Source organism: Hyperolius riggenbachi, chromosome 2 (genome assembly GCF_040937935.1).
Source record: "Hyperolius riggenbachi isolate aHypRig1 chromosome 2, aHypRig1.pri, whole genome shotgun sequence".
Taxonomy (NCBI): Eukaryota; Metazoa; Chordata; class Amphibia; order Anura; family Hyperoliidae; genus Hyperolius; species Hyperolius riggenbachi.
This window is the reverse complement of record NC_090647.1, coordinates 463,856,177-463,882,364: the sequence shown is the minus strand read 5'-3', so window position 1 is coordinate 463,882,364 and position 26,188 is coordinate 463,856,177. Positions and strand designations below refer to the sequence as shown.

The 26,188-nt window shown below is 43.6% G+C and overlaps 1 protein-coding gene across 2 annotated transcripts in view; it reads left to right on the top strand.

The window, feature by feature from the left end:
- Nucleotides 1–26,188, top strand: part of FOXN1 (forkhead box N1) — a 358,297-nt gene that overhangs the window by 199,235 nt on the left and 132,874 nt on the right. For both annotated transcript variants that reach the window (XM_068270164.1, XM_068270163.1), the window contains exons 3-4: nucleotides 12,613–12,654; nucleotides 22,900–23,348. The gene's annotated coding sequence lies outside the window, so the exon portion shown is untranslated. The remainder of the gene's footprint in view (nucleotides 1–12,612; nucleotides 12,655–22,899; nucleotides 23,349–26,188) is intronic.

Sequence of the window (26,188 nt, the reverse complement as noted above, 5' to 3'; positions counted from 1 at the left end):
ACAGGGACGCAGTACCACAGAGGAGTATGCGTCGGAGTTTAGGAAGTGGGCAGTCTCCTCTAGATGGGAAAAATTTGCACTCCTGTACAGATATCTAGATGGGTTGTCAGAGGCAGTTACTGATGTGATGATTAGTCACCCAGAACCCAAAGATCTAGATGAGGCTATAACACTATCTATTAAAATAGATAGACGTCTGAGGTACAATAAAAAAGGCAAGTACCCTATGTACTCTAGGGCTTCAGGTGCTTGTAGTTCGGCAGCAGTGGAGACTGAAGAACCTATGCAGCTAGGTCACGGGCGCCTCACGGAGGCTGAAAGGTCAAGGAGACGCAAAGAGGGTCTCTGAATGTACTGCGGGGAAAAGGGCCACATTGCACAAAACTGTGGTAGGAAGTCGGGAAACTCCTTAGCTTAGGTGTGGCTGGAGGTACCACCCTAAGCGGAGTAGTTTCACCTCCTAAACAAGAGAAAATATTATTGCCCTGCTCCTTAAACTGGGAAGGGCAGAACTTTCCTACCACAGCATTTGTGGACTCTGGGTCGACTGCTAACTTTTTAGATTTAAATTTTGCTTTAAGGTTGAATATCACAGTACTTCCGGTAGAAAAACATTTGTATGTTACAGCAATCGACGACACCCCTTTGCAAGGAAAGTCCCCACTGTGCCAGACACCTCCTCTCTCGCTGTAAGTAGGAGCTCTGCACAAGGAGATCATCCAGTTTTTTGTGTTAAAGATGTCTACCTCTACGGTAATATTAGGGTTACCTTGGTTACGGTTACATTCGCCTCAGTTTGATTGGGGGAATGGGCAGTTGACTACTTGGTCACCTTATTGTTCACAGCATTGTTTACAGAAGATAGCCGTGTGTTCTACTAAGCTTGAAGTGGAAGGAGTACCTCCACAATATCAGGAATATTCTGATGTCTTTTGTCCTAGGGCAGCAGATCAACTACCCCCGCATAGACCTTTTGACTGCCCTATAGATTTGAAGCCAGGAACCATGCTGCCCAGGGGCCACCTATACAACCTCTCGTCCCCAGAAAAATTGGCCATGGATGAGTACATCCAAGAAAATTTACAGAAGGGTTTCATCCGCCCTTCAAGATCTCCTGCGGGGGTGGGATTCTTCTTTGTTCAGAAAAAAGATGGAGGTTTGCACCCCTGTTTTGATTACAGGGGTCTAAATAAGATCACGATTAAGAATCGGTATCCACTACCGCTAATCGATGATTTATTTACACAGGTTTCCGAGGCTTCTGTTTTTACTAAGTTAGATTTCAGAGGAGCCTACAATTTGATTCGTATCAGGGAAGAAGATGGATGGAAGACGGCATTCAACACTCCCAAGGGGCATTACGAGTACTTGGTGATTCCCTTTGGGTTGTGTAACGCTCCTGCAGTCTTCCAGGAGTTTGTTAACGAAATCTTCAGGGAGGTACTGGGTCACTTTGTAATAGTATATTTTGATGACATCCTAATATTTTCCAAAAATCTCACTGAACATCGCCAACATGTTAAGTATGTGTTGCAAAAACTTAGAGAAAATCAATTATTCGCCAAGCTAGAAAAGTGTGTTTTTGAGGTAAAGGAGATTGCCTTTCTGGGATACGTTATCTCCACTACAGGGTTGTCCATGGATCCCAAGAAGGTCTCTGCTGTAAGGGAATGGCCACAACCATCTGGGCTTAAAGCACTACAGAGATTCTTGGGATTCGCAAACTACTACAGAAAGTTTATCAAGGGGTTCTCTTCTGTAGTGTCTCCACTTACTAAATTGACTAAGAAGGGGGCTGATGTCTCTCATTGGTCAAAAGAGGCATGTGCAAAATTTTCCTCTCTAAAAGAAGCTTTCTGTTCTGCTCCCATATTACGTCATGTAAGTTGGAGTGGGAGCAGTATTGTCTCAGCGTTCAGGAATTCAGGACAAACTTCATCCCTGTGCTTTCTTTTCTAGAAAATTCTCTCCTGCCCAGAGAAATTATGACATGGGAACAGGGAATTGTTAGCCATTAAGCTTGCTTTTGAGGAATGGAGCCATTGGTTAGAGGGGGCAGAGCCTGTAATAACTGTATACACGGATCATAAAAACCTACAGTACATTAAAAAGCCTAAAAGACTCACCCCCAGACAGGCTAGATGGTGTGATGATTTGCTCAGCTGTCTGTGCAGGCAGGCAGCTTTTTGACCATTGTGTAGGTTTGCATGCTGCAGGACTCTGGAAAGAAGAGCTTCTGTCAGTTTTGCAGCTTGTGCTTGCAGAGGAATTTGCATACGTTGTCATGCAAATTGCCTGGCCACATTCATTGGAGGCGTGTACTATAAGTACTATGTGTTTCCCACAATGCTTGGCTGTTCACATGGATTCCTTCCTGTGAAACTCTAGAGAGTGTCAGCCATGCTCTTTGTTTGAAGATCAGCTTAGAGTAATTCCTGGAAACTGTGCTAGGCAGGTTCCCTAGTGCAGTTAGGATTGTTTATCTGTTTTGTTTGTCTGTTGCGATTGTCTTGTCCCAACGGTGGTCGACAGGAAATCGTTCTGATCTCTGTTCTTGGAGCATAGCTGGTGCAGCGGTTGCTACTAGCTATCTCTTCTGTTCTGCCTCTCTGGATCGCACTAGCATCCTGAGCTAGTGCTGTGGATCCTTCTGTTCTGTTACTCTGTCCCTGGATCGCACTCGCTTCGCGCTAGTGCTGTGGATCCTTCTGTTCTGCCTCTCTGGATCGCACTAGCATCCTGCGCTAGTGCTGTGGATCCTTCAGTTCTGTTACTCTGTCCCTAGATCGCACTCGCTTCGCGCTAGTGCTGTGGATCCTTCTGTTCTGTCTTCCTGGATCGCGCTAGCCACTTTCGCTAGTGCTGTGGGTCCTATCTCTCGCTTGTCCCTGTTTTCGTGTGTCTGTCTTGTCTGCTACAATCGCTTGCTGGAGGCTCAGTGAGGTAACCGTTAAGCAAGCGCTCGCGTCCTCTGTTTCATGTTTGTCTGTCGATGGTTAGTTAGGCGTGCTTGTCTCTATTGTGCTTATCACGTGGAGACCGCGCATAACCGCGTGCACTGTTGCGAATGAGTGCGGTGTTCGCGGTTAGCTAGCATTTGTTATTTTCTGCATCTCCTCATTGTATGATTTGCTGTGCCTTTGCTATCCTCGTATTCTGTTCTGATCTGCCTTGTGTCACGTCTGGCGATCGCACCTCTCGCGATCGCGTTTCTGTTTCGTATCTGCTCTTGTGTGTGCGCGGTCGCGGGGTGGTGACTAGATTGGCGCACACACATACAACCTGTCCCTTTGCTCGTTCTCATTCGCAATCGCTTCTCTTGCGATTGCGTTCTGCGCTTCGTACAATTCCTGTCTGGCATTTGTGGAGGTACAGAGGATTGGTTCCTCTGCACTCCCCAGCGCCATCTGCCGACAGGAATTTCCCTCTACGGGTGCGTAGCACCTTTTGCTGGGTGCCTGCAATTATACGCTTGTGGAGGGTTTCCGGCGCATCAGCGCACGCGTTGTGCGCTGCTCACGGAGAAAGTTCCACAATCGTTACAGATGGGCTCTCTTTTTCTCCCGTTTTAATTTCATAATTACATTTACACCAGGGAGTAAGAACGTCAAAGCAGACGCCCTTTCTCATTGTTTTGAACCCGAAACTGCTCCAACCCCTTCCCCAGAAAGTATTTTGTCAAAAGAGATCATCCTGGCAGCCACTGAAATAGTTGAAGACCTTACCAGCCTTTCCAATTGGAAGTCCCAGAAGGGAAACCAGAAGGGGTTCTATACGTTCCTTGTGTCTTGCGCCCCTAGGTGTTGCAGTTGTTTCATGGACACAAGAATGCTGGACATTCTGGCACCACCAGAACCCAAGAGTTGTTGGGTAGGTCTGTCTGGTGGCCATCATTACAGTCAGATTGCAGAGAATTTGTCAAGTGCTAGGAGCAAACCCTCCCGACTAGCTCTAATCGGAACTTTACAGTCTCTGCCCTCCCCTCAGGAGCCATGGACGCACATTTCCATGGACTTTGTGGGAGAACTTCCAGTTTCCAATGGAAAGACGGTCATTTGGGTAGTCACTGACAGATTCAGTAAGATGGCTCACTTTGTGTCCCTGAGTGGTTTCCCCTCTGCTAAAAAAATTAGCAGATCTTTTTATTCAAAATATATTACACGGTATTCCGGAAAATATTGTCTCGGACAGAGAGGTCCAGTTTGTCTCCAGGTTCTGCTGGGCCTTCTGTAAAGGGATAGGTATGTTGTTGTCTTTTTCATCAGGTTACCATCCGCAGACCAACGGTCAGACAGAAAGGATCAATCAGTCCTTGGAACAGTTCCTGAGATGTTATGTGGCGGACGCCCAACATCAGTGGGCGGACTTTCTACCATTTGCTGAATTCGCACATAACAATCTCAGGAATGAGTCCTCTGGTTATGCGCCTTTCCAGATAGTCAATGGGAAGTTCCCCAAATTTTCTCCCTTGCCAGTGAGGGTCTCTCCGTTCCCTGTTCTGGAGGAGTGGCAGGAATCTTTTAAGAGGATTTGGGCTAAGGTCAGAGAAAATCTAAAAAAGGCTTTTTGCATGCAGAAGAGGCAGGCAGATAAGAGAAGATCTGTGGAGTGGGAGTTTAGACCAGGGGACAAAGTTTGGGTATTGACTCGTCATATAGCTCTGAGACAGCCGTCCGCGAAGCTGGGGCCCAGGTATATTGGACCATATCCAATTTCCGAAAGGGTTAACCGTGTTTACAGAGTCAATTTACCGCATTCTCTAAGGGTGGGGAAAGCTTTTCATGTGTCGCTCCTGAAGCCGGCTGTTCAGGTGGATTCCCCCCCCCCCTCCTCGCCCTATCATGGTTGATGGTGAGCCCGAGTGGGAGGTCGAGGAGTTTTGGACTCCAGACGAGTTCAGGGCTCAGTGCAGTATTTGGTGCATTGGAGAGGATAAGATCTTGGGTCAAAGCAGGTGATTTACATGCAGATAACCTTAGGAAACGGTTTCATGAGCTTCATCCTGACAGGCCAGGTGGGACGTGTCCGGAGTCCACGCCTAGAGGGAGGGGTACTGTAACGAAAAATCCGCAACGCCAGATGGATTGCGGAAATATGGTCGCATCCAATCCGGCAAGCGGACTTTCCAACGCGGGATGCGGAAATTCGTCCGCATCCGCTGCGCAAACCCGTTCGAGCACTTTGCTCCAAACTCACCAGCATGCTGCTCACCAGGACTCTGCCATCTTGCCTCTAGGGGGCGGGCGCGCACAACAGACACGCCTTTATACTCTTAGAAAGCGTGTCAGCTGACCTGGAGGTCAGCTGACATTTTAGCCTGCTCTGATTGGTTGCTGCCTGGGGTGGAGACTTCTCTCCCAGGCAGTATATAAGGAAGTGCTTTTCAGTCACACTTCGTCTGTTTTTGCGATACCCTGTGTCAGCACTCAGACCTAGTCAGCCTTGTCTCTGATATTGTGTTATATATTGGTTTATCGCCAATATATACACATATTATACTGTTTGATTTATCGTGTATGATTCTGTGCCTGTCTTGACCACTCCTCTGTTTCCTGATTTTGTACTTCGCCAGCCCGTACCGTTATCGACTATTGGCTTGGTTTCCGACTATTCTCTTGTCTCACGTTTTTGTACTGCTGCCACCTGATCTGTTGCCGAACCTCATTTTGTCTGACCTTTCTCCCTTCAGTGGAACGTCTCCCACTGTAGGGTTCTATCAGAGGCTTGCCTCTTTGAGACGACCGCCACGAGCAAACCCTTGCTGCTAGAGGCCGAGACTCCTCCACTCCGTCCTTTGGAGGATCTCACACACAGGGTTCCCATTCAGAGGTACCACACCTCTGAGGAATTACGGTGTGGTGGATATTTCCACAGACTTGAATTTACACTGTATATTATTATTGTTGTCTGCTGTTCCAGCTTGCTGGAGGTTGTATCTCTGTGCCCTATAGATATACTCTATTGTACCCAGCACCCTCTTGCGTACGATTGTATCGTGTCACGCTATACTTGCATTATTGGTGATTCTGCAGATCACCATATAATCAGGTATAGCATCTGTATTATTTGTGATACTGCAGATCACCAATAATCAGAATAGCGGTGCTTGCTGACACCAATCGTTACAGCAGCACTGTACTAAACCTGTGTGAGCTCGAGAGCCGCCCATCTTTGGGAGCACTCGGGCTCCCGAAGACTTTCAAAGCTTCCTTTGGTGGCAGATAGAGCAGTAATTTACCAAATTGAAGCCAGTGCTGGAACGAGGGTTGAGAGAGGAACGGGAAGGCTCTATAGGACCCAAAGTCCTCCCTCTCCTTAGGTAAGTATCTGGCTGATTTTTTTGGGGGGGGTCGATTCCCATTGACTTCAAAAGGAAATAAATATGGCAGCCTCAATATCTTCAGGTTCTATTTAAACAACTGATCACAAAACAAATAAAGTATTACATGATACCTCTGTCTGCTAGGGAGACTTTCAGGGGGGGTATATGGTCATTCACTGTGCCTCCGGATTAGCAGTCACATTCTAACTTGCAGAGAGAAAGATTTCCGGGCACCAGTTGAGTTGCAAAGCACACCACACTTTATTTCATCCCACCATAACAGACACAGCTACAGCAAATGGCGGCCTGACAGCCGTTCAGAGATCAAGTCTCTGAGGAAGCAAGTGTTCTTGCGAAACGGCTGTCAGGCCACCATTTGCTGTAGCTGCTTCTGTTATGGTGGGATGAAATAAAGTGTGGTGTGCTTTGCAACTCAACTGGTGCCCGGAAATCTTCCTCTCTCCACGTTTGAATCTTTTTCACAGAGCATGCTTGTGTATGCCTATGTCAGCATGTCCCACCAGCAAAACAAACAGGTGAAGAAGACTGCAGTTCTGAACAGACATCTCTCTCCTGTTTCTGTGTTCTCCCTCTCTACCACCTCCATCACTTTCTTATACTCTTTTGTCTCCCTCTCTCTTTCCTACACTTCCCCCTGCTTTCATGTCTCTAAACTAACTACCCCATCTCATTTTTCTGCCGCCCCCCCCCCTCATAAAAAAATCTAATCAGTCTCATCCTATCATTATGTATTTATATAGCACTGACATATCCTGCAGAGTACTTAGCCATGTCACTGACTGTCCTCCTCCCCTATCATAGTCATAGTCTTAAGTCCTACAGTGTCATTATTATATATTTATACGGCACCAACATCAGTGCAGCATTTCGACCTTTCAAACATTTTCCAGCCAAACTCGCTCGATTGGGTCAATTGTTCCAGGTGGAAATTTTCAGTCAATGGACGATGGATCAACAGCGCGTCGCTAGCAGCAACCGACGAGAAATTACTTACGGCCCGGTCTCTGCTGGTCCCTGGCATCTTCTTCACTTCCTGCCCCTAGTGTCTGTCCCCTGCATTACACTACACAGGCTCCTGGGGACAGGAAGTGAAGAGGATCAGCCAGTGGGGATCAGCAGAGACCAGGACCAGCAAAGATCGGGACAGAAGAGAACCGAGGGTGATACTTGGACCTTGGAAGGAACAATGTTTTTTAAAGATTTCATGCTTAAATCAACTGATGGATCTGAGTGGGATCTATCTACTGGCCTTATTGACTAGTGTATGGCTAATTTTACTCCTAACCTCACTCTTAGCTTACTCCTAGCCAAAAGCATTTAAACATTGGCCTCAATTCACTAAGCTTATCTCCTATCTTAAATAACATTTCAGAGCTGTTTCTAGTGTTATCACTATAGTGATAAGGCATGTAGTAAACTTAACTCTTCTGTCTTTAAAGTGGATCAGAGATGAAAAACTAACTATGATAAGTAACTTGTCTATATATTTTATCTAAAGTTTAGATAGTTTACATAGCAAATCTAGCTGCAAACAGCTTCAACAGTTTCATGTTTATTTATTCCTGTGATACAATGAAAGCAGCCATGTTTTGTTTGCCACATTACACACAGGCATCTCCAGGAAAGACCAGAGACGGATCGAGGGGGGGGGGGGGGGGGGGGGTCAGGCGGTTATCTTGCCCCAGGCGCAGTTTGTTGAATTCTTAAAAAGGTGGCAAAATTTGGATGGGGAAATAAACACTTGGCAATTGGCAGCATTGATAGGCGGGCGCGGGAGCGTGACACATCGGCGCGTCTGGCTTATGCGTCGCTGGTGAGACTCGTCATTACCAGCATGGTGATCTCTAGCTCCCCTGCAGCATTCCCCCTGTTCTATTCTCCCCCTGTGTTACACCCCCTGTGGTACACAGGCTGTGTATAGCAATTCCCCCCCCTTCTTCCTCTCCGAGGGTGGTGATTTACTGACCCCCCTTGTTGCAATCACCCCCCTCTTCTTTCCTTCCAAGGGTGGCAATTTACTAACCCCCCCCCCCCCTCGTTTGTTGCAATCCCCCCTTTCATCCACCTCCGAGGGTGGTGATTTCCTAACCCCGCCCCGTGAGGCGACACCCCCCCCCCCCTGCCGCCATCTCCTGTTCGGTGTAATAATACATAACGGGCCTTCGATCCTGCGGATGGATGTCACACAAGCTCTGCGCTGCAGCTCCGTCTTCCCTGCCGAGGACACAGACACTCTGCTTGGTGACGTCACTAAGCCGCGTGTCTGTGTCCCGACAGAGAAGAAGGAGCTGCAGAGCTTGTGTGACATCCGCAGGACCGAAGGCTCGGTATGTATAGTTACACCGGGCAGGGGATGGCTGCAGGGGGGTCGCCACATGGGGGAGTTCACTAAATCGCAACCCTTGAACAGTAGGGATAAAAGACACAAAAAAAACACTTATATAGCGCTTTACTCCTGGCGGACTCAAAGCGCCAGAGCTGCAGCCACTAGGACGCGCTCTATAGGCAGTAGCAGTGTTAGGGAAACTTGCCTAAGGTCTCCTGCTGAATAGGTGCTGGCCCACTGAACAGGCAGAGCTGAGATTCGAACCCTGGTCTCCTGTGTTAGAGGCAGAGCCCTTAACCATTACACTATCCAGCCAGCCACAAGAGCATAGGCGCCAAAACCTGACCTTGCCCCAGGCGCAACTTGGTCCCTGCATAAGCCCTTGCTATATGGAGTGCCAAGGCACTATGAGCTGTGGGCTAGGCTTGTTTAGTTTATAGGGAATTAGGGTATTAAAACAAAGAAAAATAAGTATTTGGCTTGAGGAATGCCCAATATACTATATGTAAGGAACACAATTATGCAATGAATAAAAGTTTATCTCGGATCCACTTTAAGTTAAGGACTGATCTCTAAAGTTATAGACAAGCTGTTAATTAACTGCATGTGAAAATAACTAAAAAGGAGGTAACTTAAGGACTAAAGTGATAAGATAACTCTCTCACTGTGAAAACTTATCTCTACACCTAAATATGGCAAGCTTTTGTAGTGAATTAACACTGAAAATACCATCGATGTGTGAAGGTAAGTTTTCTCTTGCCTTATTATCACCAGCATGAACTTAGTGAGGGAGGACAGGCACAGACAACTCACTCCAGGGCTCACACCACCAGAGCAAGCCATCCACCACCTGCCTCCAAAGGATACAACTGCAAAAAATGCTATGGAGGCAAGTGGTGGATGGCTTGCTCTGGTAGTGTGAGCCCTGGAGTGAGTTGTCTGCGCCTGTCCCCCTCCCCCTGGAGTGTTGTATGTGAGCCAGACCTGAGCTCTAAAGCTCGGGGTGACCCATGCTTCGCTCCTTTCTCATGTGGTGCCCCCAAGTTAATGCGCATGTAGCAAAATGCAATGGACGTTAAGGTAAGTGCCTGTTTTTAATATCGGGAGGTGGGTGCGGACAGCTCTCCCCGACGCTGACCATGCTTGGGGGGGGTCGCCTGCGCCACCCAGCCTCCCCCTCTGGGTGCCGCTGTGGTTCCCAGGCAGTGAGAGAGCCTGGGACCCTGCGGTCCCCCCGGTTGTATGGGGGCATTGGGAAGCCTCCCTGTGGCGCTCCTGGATAGTGCTAATGTAGCATGAAGTAATTCCCGCAGGGCGACCGCTTTGCGGTATTGTTTTTTTGACCCTGTGTAGTTTGGCATGCGAAAGCAAATGCATATTTGCATGAGCATTGCCTCATGAATAGCCAATTAGGCCAGATTTGCAAAGCCAGACTTGCTAGGGTTAAACTTGGTGTTTGAGCATGCATACATTTTCTCATGGAAAGTGTTATTATTATTATTTAATATTTATATAGCGCTGACATCTTCCGCAGCGCTGTACTTTTAAGTAAGTAACTAATTTTAGGGGGAAGCCAATTAACTGTATGTTTTTGGAATGTGGGAGGAAACCGGAGTACCCAGAGGAAACCCATGCAGACACGGGGAGAACATACGGATGTTGACCTAGCTGGGATTCGAACCGGGGACCCAGCGTTGCAAGGCGAGAGCGCTAACCACTACGCCACTGTGCTGCTCCGGTGATATGAGGCAATCTGGCATTACTGGGGGTATCCTGAGAGAATTTAAACAAAAACTTTCCTGCAGCGTTTCTATTGAATGTCTGTAGTTATATTGGTATGGAGAGTGAGGGTGGAGTTCTGGGTTGTATATTTAAAATAGCCACAGGCAAATTTGGTGCAGGGTGAAAGATGACTCACCCTACTCCCACTGGAACTCGGAGCCATGCTACATACTATTGTACTTTGTGCACTGGCTATGTCCAGTGGCCCAATTACCTAGTTTGAGCTCCAGTAATCACCGGCACACAAATTAGTCATTTAGCGCAATATAGTCATAATTTTCATTACAGCCTATGGTGGCGCCCAAATGATTGGCACAGCACTGCGCCCAAATGAGCTGATCTGGTTCAGGTGGCCACCCAGATTAATTTTGCCCAGAGGCCCATTGTAACTAGAACCTGTCCTGGTGAGAGGCATATGGAGACTGACATATTTATTTACTTTTAAAGAGAAAAAATATCTGTAACCTTATAAATAAAAAAAACCCTGATACACTGCCAGTCTTTCAGGGGATGTATGGTTGGAGAACTTCATGTTTATTAAACTGTGGGAAATAGTTTGCAAGGAATAATAATTGGAAGTGACTACACACCTGCCAAATCAAATCACGGGGTTCACAAGTACAGACTTATCTGGGCAATTATGTTTATGCAAATGACTGGAGACTATATTGGTATTGCCAGGGTGAAGAAAAGCAAAACCAGCTCTTCAACTATCGGCAGTTCTCTCTCTGTACCCGTACCAAAACCTGTGAATCAGACCCATCTCTGCACAATTATTTTGTCTTGTGTCACCTCTTGGATAAGCTAGTTATATTATTTTTATTATTTTAATTTAATTGGTGTTTTTTGATGTACATATGAAATAAATGAATTCCACACTATAATAGGGTAATATGAACAAATAGGTAATGTGCGTTACCCTATTGCTAATTGCGCAACGCACGCTACCTTGTCAGTAACGGTAAAATTGCTGTGTGCTTTCTGTGCATGGCAACTTTACCGGAGTTTTGTGCATATCCTCTGGATTACAAATTAGGAAGGGCAGCGGTAAATTCGTAGGGACAATGTTTCCTGTTTCTGTGTATTTTATCAAATGAACCTGTGCCAGTATTGGTGATGTTTTCAAAGTACACGTCAATTGAATGTATTTGTACTTGTGTTGTTCTGCAGTTCTCCATTATTTGTAGTGCCCTCTAGCCCTATACTGACTTTGGTTGTTATTATGCAGCTGAAGCAGCAACAATACACAGTCCATTGACTTGCACAGCGGCTGCAGTCCACTACAAGACCTCAGTACCATCATGGATGTAGGCTTTTAAACTTAGTGCTGAAATTAACCTGGATGGTCCCTCTACACATCTGGGAAAGGACACATCTGAGGAAAATAAAAAATAATCTACCTACCCGGGGATTCGTCCAGCCCCTGGCAGCCAATATGTCCCTCAATGCAGCCTCTGTGTCCTGGGGTCCCCTCTGTTGCAGATTCCGACCTTGCCAGGTTAGCATCTTTTGTGATCAAAATTGTTCTGTGCAGGCACAGTAGTTCTGTGCCTGCACGGAATGCTCCAGGTCATGTGAGTGCAATCACAAGCGGCGCAGCCGCACGCACACGCAGATGCAGAAGATGCCAACCTGGCAAGGACCCCAGGACACTGAGGCTGCGTCAAGGCACCGAGGCTGCCTCAAGGGACATATCGGCTGCCAGGGGCTGGAGGAAGCATCGGGTAAGTAGATCTTTGATTTTTTATTTTCCTCTGACCTTCCCTTTAAACCTAGAGGGTATGACATCCATAAATTCCTCATTTGTATTCATTATTCATTAGACCAAAGGACAACTTTCCCTCACGCTACTATCTGTCTAAAAAAAAAAGCACAGAGAAGGAAGCAGTGTTTCCTCATTATGTTTATATTTACATTTCTTATTTGCTTGGTAGAGCTTTAACTTGCATTTGCGGATGCAGTGATGAACGTTAAGCCTAAAGGCCCAAAGATCACAACCATCCAGTATTGACTTTTTTCTTAGTCACTTGCATATAGAGATTTCTTCAGATTCTCTGAATTCCTTAATGATATGTTGAACTGTTTTTGATGCAACCCCTAAATTCATTGCAATGTATCGTGAGGAACAATATTCTTGAATTGTTGCTTTATTTTCTCACAGAGTGGTGTACTCATCTTCTTTAACTGCAAGATATTGGACCAGGTAGGTTTATTTTTAGCATTACACAACTTTTCAATTCTGTTAGTGCCCCTTTCCCAGATTTTTTAAATGTGTTGCTAGAATCACATTCAAAATGGCCATACATTATTCATGAAACAATGACATTTCTCAATTTGAACATGACCATTGATATGTTGTCCTTATTCTGTCTTCAATTAAATATAGGCTTTTAATTATTTTCAGATAATTGCATTCTGTTTTTAAATACTTTTTTGGAAATGGGTTGTAAAACATTCTAGTATTATATGTCTAACTAAAACATTGTAAAAGGCGCCCTATATACAGTATCTGATGATAACTATATATAATAGGAGTAAATAGCTCTTACCTCCTCAAATGAGAAACCACAATGGGTAAATATAAGTTTTATTCATGCACTTAGACAACGCATATCACGGGTGCTGGCTCGCTTCCTCAGGTCAATACAAAAGTGCCTTTGATAGCAGTGATCCACGGACGTGAACGCCTCTTTAATGAGGTAGTGTCTGAACAACACACCTGAAACAAGCATGCAGCAAATGCAATCAAACGTAAGTCACACATCTGATCTGCATGCTTGTTCAGGGTCTATGGCTAAAAGTATCAGAGGCAGAGAATCAACAGGACAGCCAGACAATGTGCTTTGTTTAAAAGAAAATTAATATTGCAGCCTCCATATTGCTTTCACTTTAGTTGACTTTTAAATCTAAGTGAAAAGTAATACAAAAAGAAAATATTTGCGGGCAAAATAAATTCTAAGTGCTTGTTAGCACTATCAGTGCAAGTAGCATCAGAAGGCTAAGCACCAACATATGTGATGGGCAAGATCCGTCCTCTGGAGCCAATGGTAATAGCCAACAATATTCTTCACAGAAGGATCCGCACCATCTAAAATATTGCTTTATTAAATCGTCAGAAAATGATAAAAGACATGAGAAGTGCCGGGTCTATGACGAATTTGGTCGGATGACTTGCCAAAGAATCATTGGATTTGAAACACTCCGTCGTCATAGACCTGGCACTTCTCATGTCTTTTATCATTTTATGAAGATTTAATAAAGCAATATTTTACACGGTGCAGATCCTTTTGTGAAGAATATTGAGCACTATCAGCGCACACCACATGGCAATGCTTCCATCCTCCTGTTGGCAAAAACCCTTAAACTAATAATATAGAGAATATTTATACCCTTCCATTATATAAGGAGTCATCTAGACATATAAATGTATGGGCATCTAGACATGTAAAATATTGATCTGGACCACATCCAACTGCATAGCATTACAGCCAGTGGCAGTGTGGGGATGTTGGCAAGAAGTGTGCAATGTTCACCAGGACAGATAGTGGGTGAACATGGCCTTGATTTAGCCATAACTAAAATCTATAGTCTGTGGATTGAAGTCTTGCAAGCACCTTTGGCCACTTATAGACCCTGCTGCCAACTGTCTGCAGTAAAAAGGTAGACCTATTTCAGCTAAAACACACCAAATACTGTATGTGCTACTGCAATGGTGTAGACATTTTGCATTAGATAAAATTAGTCATGACACATATATGGTTTTTTTACCTTCATGTTGTATATTTGCATCACATGATGATGTCCTTGCCATCGCAAAAGGCCAATTCTGGTGGGACTTATAACTGGTTTGACCAAAGGAACTTATTTTTGATGACTGCATAACCAGCCTCAGGGGCAAGCAGTCATTGTTGTGGCTTTATTCCTTTATTCGTGAATTTATTCAGGTTGCGCAGAAAACACAATTGTTGAAATGGACCAGCCTGGCTGATGATTCACTAGAAGATATGGAGACAACTGCAAAGGAGGGATGAGTGGTTATGAAAAGTATCCCTAGCGAGGACTGGAGAAAAATGCAGCTGAAGATTATTTACAGGGCATACATCCCCATTAAGGGCCCTTATAGGCATGACCCGACTAAACAGCTGCATTGTTGCCCTAAATGTCAAGAACCATCCCCGGATCTAAATCATATACTGTGGCTGTGTCCCTAAATTCAAATCTTTTGGGGTGATGTCATTATATTTATGGACACCATCCAACATAATTCTAGAACAAAGAAGCTCCTCTTTTGTCTATTTCATAGTCCTGCCCTACTGGATGTGGAAAATGTGCCCAATCTGACAAAATTTGAACATCTAGTGCTGTTGGCCTCTAAAAAAGCAATATTAAAACTGTGGCTTGAGGATAAACCACCATCCATCACTTTAGTACAAGAGGTGGTCAATTATCTCATCCATCTGGAGAGGCTAAATGTGGTAAAGCATAAAGAAAATTCTATAAATACATTTTTTAAGGTGTGGAATGCTTATATTGAACGAGGGACCAGGTTATCCGCTTAGTGACACAACAGTATCTGAAACTGAGTGGTATTTAAAGGCTAAAACTGGAGGCTATTTGGGACTGCTGGATATATAGGGAAGGGGGTGGGTGAGAGGAGGAGAATGGGGGTGGGTAGGATTTATAGAATACATGGTTATGTTTAACTGGATTTCTCATTCTTGCAGAAATTATTGATGGATAATGTGATCACTAATCTGAAAGCCCGAGAGCCATTAAGGAGGTTTTCTCCTATGCCAATTGAATTAATGTTATCTTATCCACTGTTATATTGAGGTGAAATTATTGTTTTTATCTCTGAATGGTAAACATTGCATTATTTGTCCACAATTCTTTTTCACCTGCTTTCATGTTATGTGAAAAATGCTGAAATACTGCTGGTATTATTGAAAAAAACCTTAATAAAAATATTTAAAAAAAAAAAAGAAAAAAATAAAGGGTGGTGCATCTGCTAGATTTGTTATAAACTGGAAAATTGTTGTGCAGCTATGTAAGTGAACTGATAGTAAGTACCTTCTCCTACCTCTAGCAGAGAGATGCCCTGTTTCCAACATTCTGTTACTGAACACATTGGTGTCTCTCTATGAAAAAAAGAACTCACATTTTTTTACAAAATAACTTTTAACTGACACAAATTATTGGAATCCACCAATGTTATTTATTATCTAACAAAACTATTTTATATTATATTACAGATAAAATCACAAATTGAAATAGCATGGACAAAAATACTGGGACCTATATGCAAATCACTTTTTCACCTGAGGATTCTCCTAGGCGATATCTTCACAACTTATAAATAAAATGCATTTTAAATCGCCAGCAAGCAAGAAAATACTCAAAATAATTTGGATAGTTCATTTACAATTACTTTTTAGTACTGTTTCAATTGCTCTTAAAGGGATACTGTAGGGGGGGTCGGGGGCAAATGAGTTGAACTTACCCGGGGCTTCTAATGGCCCCCGCAGACATCCTGTGCCTGTGCAGCCACTCACCGATGCTCCGGCCCCGCCTCCGGTTCACTTCTGGAATTTCAGACTTTAAAGTCAGAAAACCAGTGTGCCTGCGTTGCCGTGTCCTCGCTTCCCCTGATGTCACCAGGAGCGCACGGCGCAGGCACAGACCATACTGGGCCTGCGCAGTACACTCCAGGTGCCATCAGCGGGAGCGAGGACATGGCAACGCAGGCGCAGTGGTTTTCAGACTTTAAAGTCTGAAATTCCAGAAGTGAACCGGAGGCGGGGCCGGAGCATCAGGGAGTGGCTACGCACAGGGGCGTAGGGCCTGTGGTCGCAACGGTCGCCTCGGCGACCGGGCCCGGCTCCTGAAGAGGCGGGGGAGGGGCCCGGGGGGCCCATGTCCGTTTGGACTCGTCTCGGAGATCCCTGCGTGCGTTATTGGGAAGGGGGAGCTGCAGCCGTGGGGAGGGCAGCCTGACCTCTCCCCGGGCCCCCCCCCCCCCCTCAGATGCAGAGTGCGCGGCGCACGGAAGCGCTGTAGGCAGAACTCACCTGCCTGCGTTCCAAGCGCCGCTGGTCTCCTCCCGCTCTGCATAGATGCTGTTACACACTGCTTCCGGCTAAACAGGAAGCAGTGTGTAACAACATCTATACAGAGCGGGAGGAGACCAGCGGCGCAGGGACGGAGGTGAGTTCCGCCTACAGCGCTTCCGTGCGCTGCGCACTCTGCATCTGAGGGGGAGAGGAAGGGAGGGAGAGGGCAGCTAGCGACCTACCTACCTACCTAACCTACCCTGGGGGGCCAGCTACCTACCTAACCTATCCTGGGGCCAGCTACCTACCTAACCTACCCTGGGGGGCCAGCTACCTACCTAACCTATCCTGGGGGGCCAGCTACCTACCTAACCTATCCTGGGGGGCCAGCTACCTACCTAACCTATCCTGGGGGGCCAGCTACCTACCTAACCTATCCTGGGGGGCCAGCTACCTACCTAACCTATCCTGGGGGGCCAGCTACCTACCTAACCTATCCTGGGGGCCAGCTACCTAGCTAACCTATCCTGGGGGCCAGCTACCTACCTAACCTATCCTGGGGGGCCAGCTACCTACCTAACCTATCCTGGGGGGCCAGCTACCTACCTAACCTATCCTGGGGGGCCAGCTACCTACCTAACCTATCCTGGGGGGCCAGCTACCTACCTAACCTATCCTGGGGGGCCAGCTACCTACCTAACCTATCCTGGGGGGCCAGCTACCTACCTAACCTATCCTGGGGGGCCAGCTACCTACCTAACCTATCCTGGGGGGCCAGCTACCTACCTAACCTATCCTGGGGGGCCAGCTACCTACCTAACCTATCCTGGGGGGCAGCTACCTACTCTAACCTATCCGGGGGGGCAGCTACCTACTCTAACCTATCCTGGGGGAAGCTACCTAATCTATCCTGGGGGGCAGCTACCTAACCTATCCTGGGGGGCACCTACCTCATCTAACCTATACTGGGGGGCAGCTACCTAATCTAACCTATACTGGGGGGCACCTACCTATCTAACCTGGGGGCACTTAATTGTCTAACCTGTATTCGGGGCACCTAGCTAGCCTATACAGGTGGCAACTATACTGGCTACCTATATTGGAGGCACCTACCTAACTAACCTATACTGGGGGCACCTACCTATCTAACCTATGCTGGGGGCAACTATTCTGGCTACCTATATTAGAGGCACCCACCTAGCTAACCTGTACTGGCGGCGCCTGCCTATCTAACCTATACTGGGGGCAACTATACTGGCTACCTATGCTGGAGGCACCTACCTGGCTAACCTATACCGGGGGCAACTATACTGGCGTACCTATGCCTGGCTACCTATACTGGGGGGACCTATAGCTGGCTATAGGGATTCGGATATGTGTGTGCGTCGGGTGTTGCCGGGGGAGGGGGGGCTGTTGTTGCCGTGGGGGGGGGGGGCCCACATCCAGATTCCGCATCGGGGCCCAGAGGTTTGTAGCTACGCCACTGGCTACGCAGGTACAGGATGTCTGTGGGGGACCATTAGAAGCCCCAGGTAAGTTCAACCCATTTGCCCCCGACCCCCCTACAGTATTCCATTAAAGTAGTATCTTGGATGACCCTTAGATGCAGCAAAAACAAGCAATTCCTGTAGCTATTTATAAGAACAGAGAAGCACAAATGAGGGTTCACAATAAGCATACTAATATATCATAAAACATAGCTTTCAAGAATTATATAAAATCTGTTTTATGATATTTAACTATACACATTGTAAACCCTTATTTGTGCTGTTCTATTCCTAATATTTATGTATATAGACAGGGGGCATGATACTGTTTGATTTGAATCACTTATTATATAAATTCCCGTAGCTACTGATGAGACAGGTAGTTCAGCTCACCCTCCCTGTGCAAACTGTTCCAGCTGCATCAGGTTTGATGGATGTCTTCTCCAGACTGCATGTTTCATTTTTTTCCACAAATTTGATCAGATTCAAATGAAGGCCACTTCAGAATAGTCCAATATATGTGTTTTTTAGGTCATTATTTAGTTTTATAAACTATGACCTGTGACTGAGAGAGAAGTTTCTGATACTGGGCAGTATGGTACACTCAAAAGTGTCTCGATGGAGTTGCACTGTATAGACTTAGGGCCCGTTTCCACTAGAGCGACTCTGCATGCGTTTCCTGCATGCAGATTCACGTAGACAATACAAGTGGATGGGACTGATTCCACTTGTCAGGATTTATGAGCGTTTTTCTGTGCAGAAAAAATCTGCACGGCAGAGTCATCAGAATTTGCATACCGCTATGTATTGAATAGGAAATTCACATTTGCATACTATTTCGCATAGAAACAATGGAAAAGCACAGGCACTGCCATGGTTAAATTTGCATACATAGTCATCTATGCAAAATCGTATGCGAATTCGCATGAAAATTCGCATACAACCGCATGCGAAATTCGCATCCGCATGTGAATTTTTCCCGTGGCGATTCCCACTGCACAAGTAGAAACGGGCCCTAAGTGCACCTCATGCCTGATGGAGCAGAAAGAACCAAAACACAACCAAGCGTTCTAAGTAGATACGGTGTTCTTATTTTTGAAAGCATTATTTATTTCTGTTGACCTAATACTGATTTGACTTACCCAAAAGCTCATTTTTTTCTTATCTGTCCAAAGGATATTCCACCAGAACCATTGTAGCTTGTCAATATGCATTTTAGTAACTCCTGTGGAGTATTCCGGGATCTTCTTTCCATTGAGCCTCACTCAAAATGAATAGCTGGCCAAAATCTGAAGGATCATGACCTTGGAGATTAGCTTGTCTCTCTTTTGAAGTTGTTGGCTTTCTGTCTATCATTCTCATTATTCTTCTGCCCATTCTAGGCTTGATTTATCTCTTGTGGCCGCATTCAGGGAAGCTGGCTTCTGCCCCTTGTGTGATACATTTCTTTATAAATTTTGTCAAAGGAACATGAAGCTACATGCTACAGCTTTTGCATTATATGTGCTTGTCTATAATTTTCTGCCTGATCCCCTGAGACAACGCTCTCCTTTGCTGTCTATTGTCCAGTGTGGCATAAAATGCTACTTAACAGCAATTTACTATATATAGACTGTATGACTGACTGCATGGTTGAAGAGTTGTAGACGTGTCATACTAATTAAAGAAAACAGGTAGCTTAAAAATATAATGTATCCAAATATCCATATTTCAAGGGGTACCAACAAATGTGTCCAGGAATTTTAGAAAACTTAGTTAAGTAAACAATACTTGGAACCTGTAACATTTAAAAAAAAGTTATATGCTTACCCACATAGAGGGAAGCTTCTAGATGGTCCAGAGGTTCCCGATCCATCTTGGAACCCCCAACTACAATGTAAAATCCTTCCAAACATATCTGATAAGAGCTGTCAGATATTTTCTCATGGCATTACTCCCCTCCATGCACAAGTGTGGCCATACCGTGCATGTGCCAGTATGGCTGCACCTGCAAAATAGGCTGAAGCCATTCATTTACAAGCAACTTTGGTTAACTGCCCATCCGTGGCCCTACATGTACAGTACGGCCGCGCTCATACTGGGAGGAGAGCATGGCCCCGAACTAGAAGGGGGTCCCGGCCAGTGGAAATGGGGTCAAGGAGGACTTGCGAAGCCTCTGGACCATCCAGGGTAAGTATGTAACTTTTTTTTTTTAAGTTACAGGTTTGCTTTAACTTATTTTCACACTCCCTGTATTTAAAGCAGACCTGAACTCAGATCTTCCTCTCTGCTCTAAAAGATAAGCAACAGTATAATATCCTTTAAAGAGGGATTGTCAGCCACAAAATCATATTCCATTTACCCACTGCTCTGTGTTTAATATGCAGCCTGCAACCTTACCTGCATTACAAGTAATCCAATCTATTCAGAAATGTTTCTGCTGTAATAAATCTTATCTCAGTCAGCCTGGCTCTATTTTTGCCATTGCCAATGAGAAGGAAGTTTGTCACCACCCCTTCCACATTCCTGCTCCTCACTGATTGGCTGAGGGCAGTTCAGTGAAGTGAAATCTGAAATCTAGGGGGAAGAAAGTAAGGGAGGATATGACATAAGGATTAGCTTCAGTCAGAGGGACACAGAATGGCAAATGCCAGGAACAGAATTCTCTTTATTTACTAAATAAACTTCACTGAAATCAAAATGTGGACAGTACAATACACGTTATGTAAGTAGAACAAGTAGTCATGTGTTTTTTTTTTCCTTGGATAGTATGGCTGTCCCTGCTGCTTTAAAGAAAAACATTTATTTGCTACAGCTCATACAAACACTGCAATATATCTGCAGTTTGTCTACTTCTTGCTTTCATGGAAGCAGACATAGGGCTCGATTCACAAAGCGGTGCTAACCCAGTTAGAGACTTTAGGCGTGATAACCATTGCACCACGCTGGTGAAAAGCCAGTTTAGGCATGATAAGTTTAGGCATGATAAGTTTAGGCATGATAAGTTTAGATCGCGCGCAAAGTCCCGCACGCAAAGCAGTGCCATTAAGCTCTATGCGAAGTGCACCAGACTTTGCTAGCGCAAAACTTTTGATCAGCTGTGCATTGCGGTGCTAACCCAGTTGGTGCTTAAACTTATCATGCCTAATCTTATCACAACCAAACTTATCACACCTAAACTTATCATGCCTAAACTGAGTTTAGGCGTGATAAAGGGCTTTTCACCAGCGTGCTAACTGTTAGCACCGCTTTGTGAATCAGGCCTTTAGGGTTAACATCATGTGTTTACAAAATAGCTGCTCTGCCAAGGACTGTCGAGATTTCTGAGCTGACACAGCTGAGAGATCAAATTACAGTTGTGATTAGTCACAGATGGGGGGATTAGACAGGCTAAACTCTCTAAATACATTAAGGGTGTATTTTTCTATGTTTTCCTTCTGTCTTGTGCAACAGTTCATGTCCACTTTAACTTTATAACAGAGCAACAACATGCAGGTATACATAAGATAATTGCTTTACTTTTTAAACCAATTTTCAGGAGGCATAAAGCAGTTTTTTAATGTGCTGTAAAGATACCAACAAATCTGTCTATTATTGTATCTGTTGAGAATTGATCCATTTGTTCCTACTAATGTAATAAAAAAGAAAAAAAAAGGTTATATATATATATATATATATATATATATATATATATATATATGTATATAATATATATGTATATATATATATATATATATATATATATATATATATATATATATGTATATATATATATATTATATTTATATATACATATATTATATTTATATATACATATATTATATTTATATATACATATATTATAAATGTGACAGTTTGGATGTTTGTTACTCAATCACGCAACAATGGCTGAACGGATTTAAATGAAATTTGGTACACACATAGTACATTACCTGGAATAACATATAGGATACTTTTTATCCCCATAACCAAAAAGTGGGCGGAGATAAATTCAAATTTCACTATGAAAATGTAAACTGCAGCCATTCTTACGCTGTTTTTGGTAGGGTTCTCAAACTTTGCACAGTTGCTGACTGGGTGACCGGGGTTCAAATTCAGAAAAGGGGGTGGGGCCACAAACAGCCTATCAGATTTTTTTTTCATTTTAATGCAAATTATTGTTGCCAGAGACCGCAAAGCTCACAAACTTGGTCATTGAGTAATTGTGTGTTAGGCCCAGTGCACACCAAAACCGCTAGCAGATCTGCAAAATGCTAGCGGTTTTGGGAGCAGATTTCAGAGCGATTCTAGGCATGTTTAGAGCGGATTTCTAAACATGCCTAGCGGTTTTGGCTGCGGTTTTGTGTAGCAGATTACACAAATTGTTACAGTAAAAGCTGTACTGAACAGATTCTGTAACAAAAACACCTCTCAAACCACCCTGAAGTAGCGTTTTTCAGAGCGGTTTGCGTTTTTCCTATCCTTTACATTGAGGCAGAAATGCTTCTGCAAAACGCAAACGTGCAGCAGGAGGCACGTTTGTGGTTTGCTACAATCCTCAAACCGCCGGTGTGCACCATCTCATTGAGATACATTAACCGAGTGGTTTGACAGGCGGATGCGGCCTGCGGATCGCATCAATAACCGCTCGGTGTGCACTGGGCCTTAGAGTTAGAAAAAGTGGGTGGAGCAGTATGTATATATATATATATATATATATATATATTCAATTTGATTTTGTTACTCTAATTTTTAATTCATTATTACATGTTTTTGTTTCTTTAAAGCATAAGATTTTCCCCTTGAGGTTGGTAGATATTTACCATGAGCTGTGTGCAGGTGTGTTAACATCTTATAAATCTTCCTCTCTTCTGTTCACTTGTAGAGCAACTTGAAAAAAAAAACCTATAACTTAGTCATTCACTTGTTCTTTTTTTTTCTTGTTACATGCAGATTCGCCTGAGGCGAGCAAAGGCTGATATAATAATTGGCTCACACAGCCATCTGCCTGCCTTATTTCAACTGATGTAATCTCGGATCTATTTCAACATGCTTTTTTTCTAGCTGAATACTCTCCACTGACATGTTCCCTGATCTAATACCTGGGCTACAACAGCAGCACGCTGATGTGCTTCACTAGGAAGGCAAGAGGAGACAAACGACATCTTCCAGCAGCATTCTAGAGCTCATGCGTGAAAGCCAATGTAAGCAGGGAGCACCAGATGCCCTTCAATACAGATCATCTGTTTAATGCTGTGGACAGTCGCTGTAACACCCCCAACTGGAATACAAAAGTGATACTGACTTTCTACATTTCTTTTGACTCTCTGTAAGTCCAATCAAGTTGATATGTACACTCCACTATACAGAAGAACTCGCTGAGGATTGTACAACATACTGAGGTATTTATTCATTCATTTCTTCATTCCTTTTATTTGATGTGCATATTTGTTCTTTTGTTTAATAATTTATTATGAAATCATATTATTATATTATGTTCTTCAACTCTAAAAAGTGTTAACATTAAAGTAACTTTAAATTAAAAAAATATATATATTAACAATTAATTTTTATTTATTTTTTAAAGCAAACTATTAATATTTTATTAAAATCTAGCTGCTCAGCACTTATAAGCATTGGCTCTGATGTGGTTACTCTATTTTTAAGAGTTTTCACCCCATCTATCTATCTATCTATCTATCTATCTATCTATCTATCTATCTATCTATCTATCTATCTATCTCTCTGTCTGTCTATCTATCTATCTATCTATATATCTATCTATCTATCTCATTTTTAAGACATTAAAAAGACCACGCAATTTCTTTTTCCCTGGAGTAAAACATTTTTTTTTTATTATTTTCTTTGCCTTATTTTCAGTATGTTCTCACTTGCTAAATGGTAGAGGCTGGAGGCTAGTCATTTAACCCATATGCAATTCACTTTTTCTCCTGAGTTTTCTCCCAGGTGATTTTTTCACAACTTGTCCTAAAATGCCTTTTAAGCCACCAGCAAGCAAGAAAATACTCAAAATAAATTAGATAGTACTTTTTCACCTGCTTTTGGGTACTTTTTCAATTGTAAAATGCTGAAAAGTTAGTTTAAATATAAAATGAAAATCATCTCCTACGAGATAACTCAGGTGACAAAGTTAATTGCATATGGGCCACATACAGTATATTCTATTAACTTTTCTCTTGAGTTTGCTCCAATGAGATATTTTTAAACCTTACCAGTAAAATACCTTTACAGCTCCCAGCATGGAAGAAAATACTTACAATAAGTTTAATTACTTTTTTTACCTACTTTGCAGGATTTTTAAAAACATTTTAAAGTGCTGATCAGTTATTTTTAGATGAGATGAAAATTGATCTCCTGTGAGAAAACTCGGGAGAAAAAGGCAATTGGATAGGGGCCAAAAAGTGAGATACCAACAGCAAATGGGAATTCATGTGCATTAGGACCATTACCACTAGCAATAAATGCCACAATGTCAGATCTATAGTAGTATTCTTTTTATACTTATGTGGAATGTATTAGTTATTTGCAACTGCTGGAGAAGTCTCAGTGTGTACTCAGATCTCCAGGCATCCACTCAGCAATGGTCGCATTTACATTAACATTTTTATACTTGATAGAAAAAAGAGAGAGACATAAGCAAATGTATAGGTGGTTGTATGGAACTTTTATTTTTCAAGCTGGAGGTATAAAAAGGAAAAATTGAATGGTTTCTAGAAGCAATAGATACAGATTTATCAAGACAGGTGCACAGAGTATTGGAGCAAAATTGAAACACTTGCCAGGTGCAACCAATCATATTTGAGCTAGGAAACAAAGATTCTAATTGGCTGCAGTGAGCAAGTGCTCCAGTTTACGCTGTGCTTGTATTGATAGATCTGCCCCACAAGTCTTCTTTTAGAAACTTTAAGTATCATGTACACCAAGAGACCTGTCTATGGATGCAAGCTGCTAACATAAGGATGTCTTATTATTTATATTGTTTTTTAAAGTCACAGTACACTTTACAGAGTAAACAGAAACATTCACACCAGTCCCTAATGGAACCCTCAGTCTTAAGTCTCTAATGCTGGGCATACACGGCTTGAGAATGCGCTGGTATCGAGCCAGCGGCTCGATGCCGGCACGTCACCGCTCGTCCATAATGCTGGGCATACACGGCTCGTTTTATATTATCAATCGAGCCGCTGATGGCTCGATTGATAATATTCAACCTGTCCGATACCCCGCCGGTTTGATTCTGCGCTCGATACTGGCGGAGAGAATAATGGGAGCAAACAAAACGCTGATTAGCAGCGCCCGCGGGGACGAGCGGGAATCAATCCGCGCGCACGCGCGGACGACCGGTGACGCGCCGGCATTCTCGAGCCGTGTATGCCCAGCACAACATCAGTTAACAATATGTTTGGGAGAATATATACACTACATGCAAAGCAAGAAGGTTAAACATCATCATGCTACTGGGTCTTACTAAAAACATTAATATATTTCTGCACAAAAGGAGAGTCACAGACATGATCATATAGACTTTACCAAATATTGAACCTGGTAATCTCTTAAAGCGCAATTGTATTTATTATTATAAAATATATTGTACATATTTGAAAGAAATCTGAATCTATAGTCATTAGGAATGGCACCTATTGAGATTTTCCAAACAGAAAGCATGATGGTCCTTAAATACAGTTTCTATTCGCTACAATTAAACTGTTATGTGATCTTTAAAGCATGAAGTTGAATGAATGAGCATCTGGATCAAAACATATCTTAGTGGAGTTTTGCTAAAGGATAACAGAAGGTTAGCCACATGCTTCGGGGATAAAATGAGAAAAGCTTTAACTTTCTAAAAAAAAAAATCTGCATTTTTAACAAAACACATTTTCAATGATTTAGGAATCAGGTGCATTCTAATTTTCAAATGAGGAAGTAGTTGTACAGTATTGCTGTACTACAACTAAAGACATTGGTTAAATGATTGTGTTCACACAGTGGCAATGTCTACACTGCCTATACAACAATAGGCCAGATCCAATTCATTTTTTTTTGTCTAGGAGATCATTTTTTACCTCTGTTAAAAAGAACCTTTCAGCACCCTTCAATTGAAAAAGTACCAAAAAGTAGCTGAAAAGTACCAAAACGTAGGTGAAAAAGTACTGCCACATTTATTCTGATTATTTTCTTCCTTGCTGGTGCGGCTCGTAAAGATTGTGGCTTGTAAAAATAT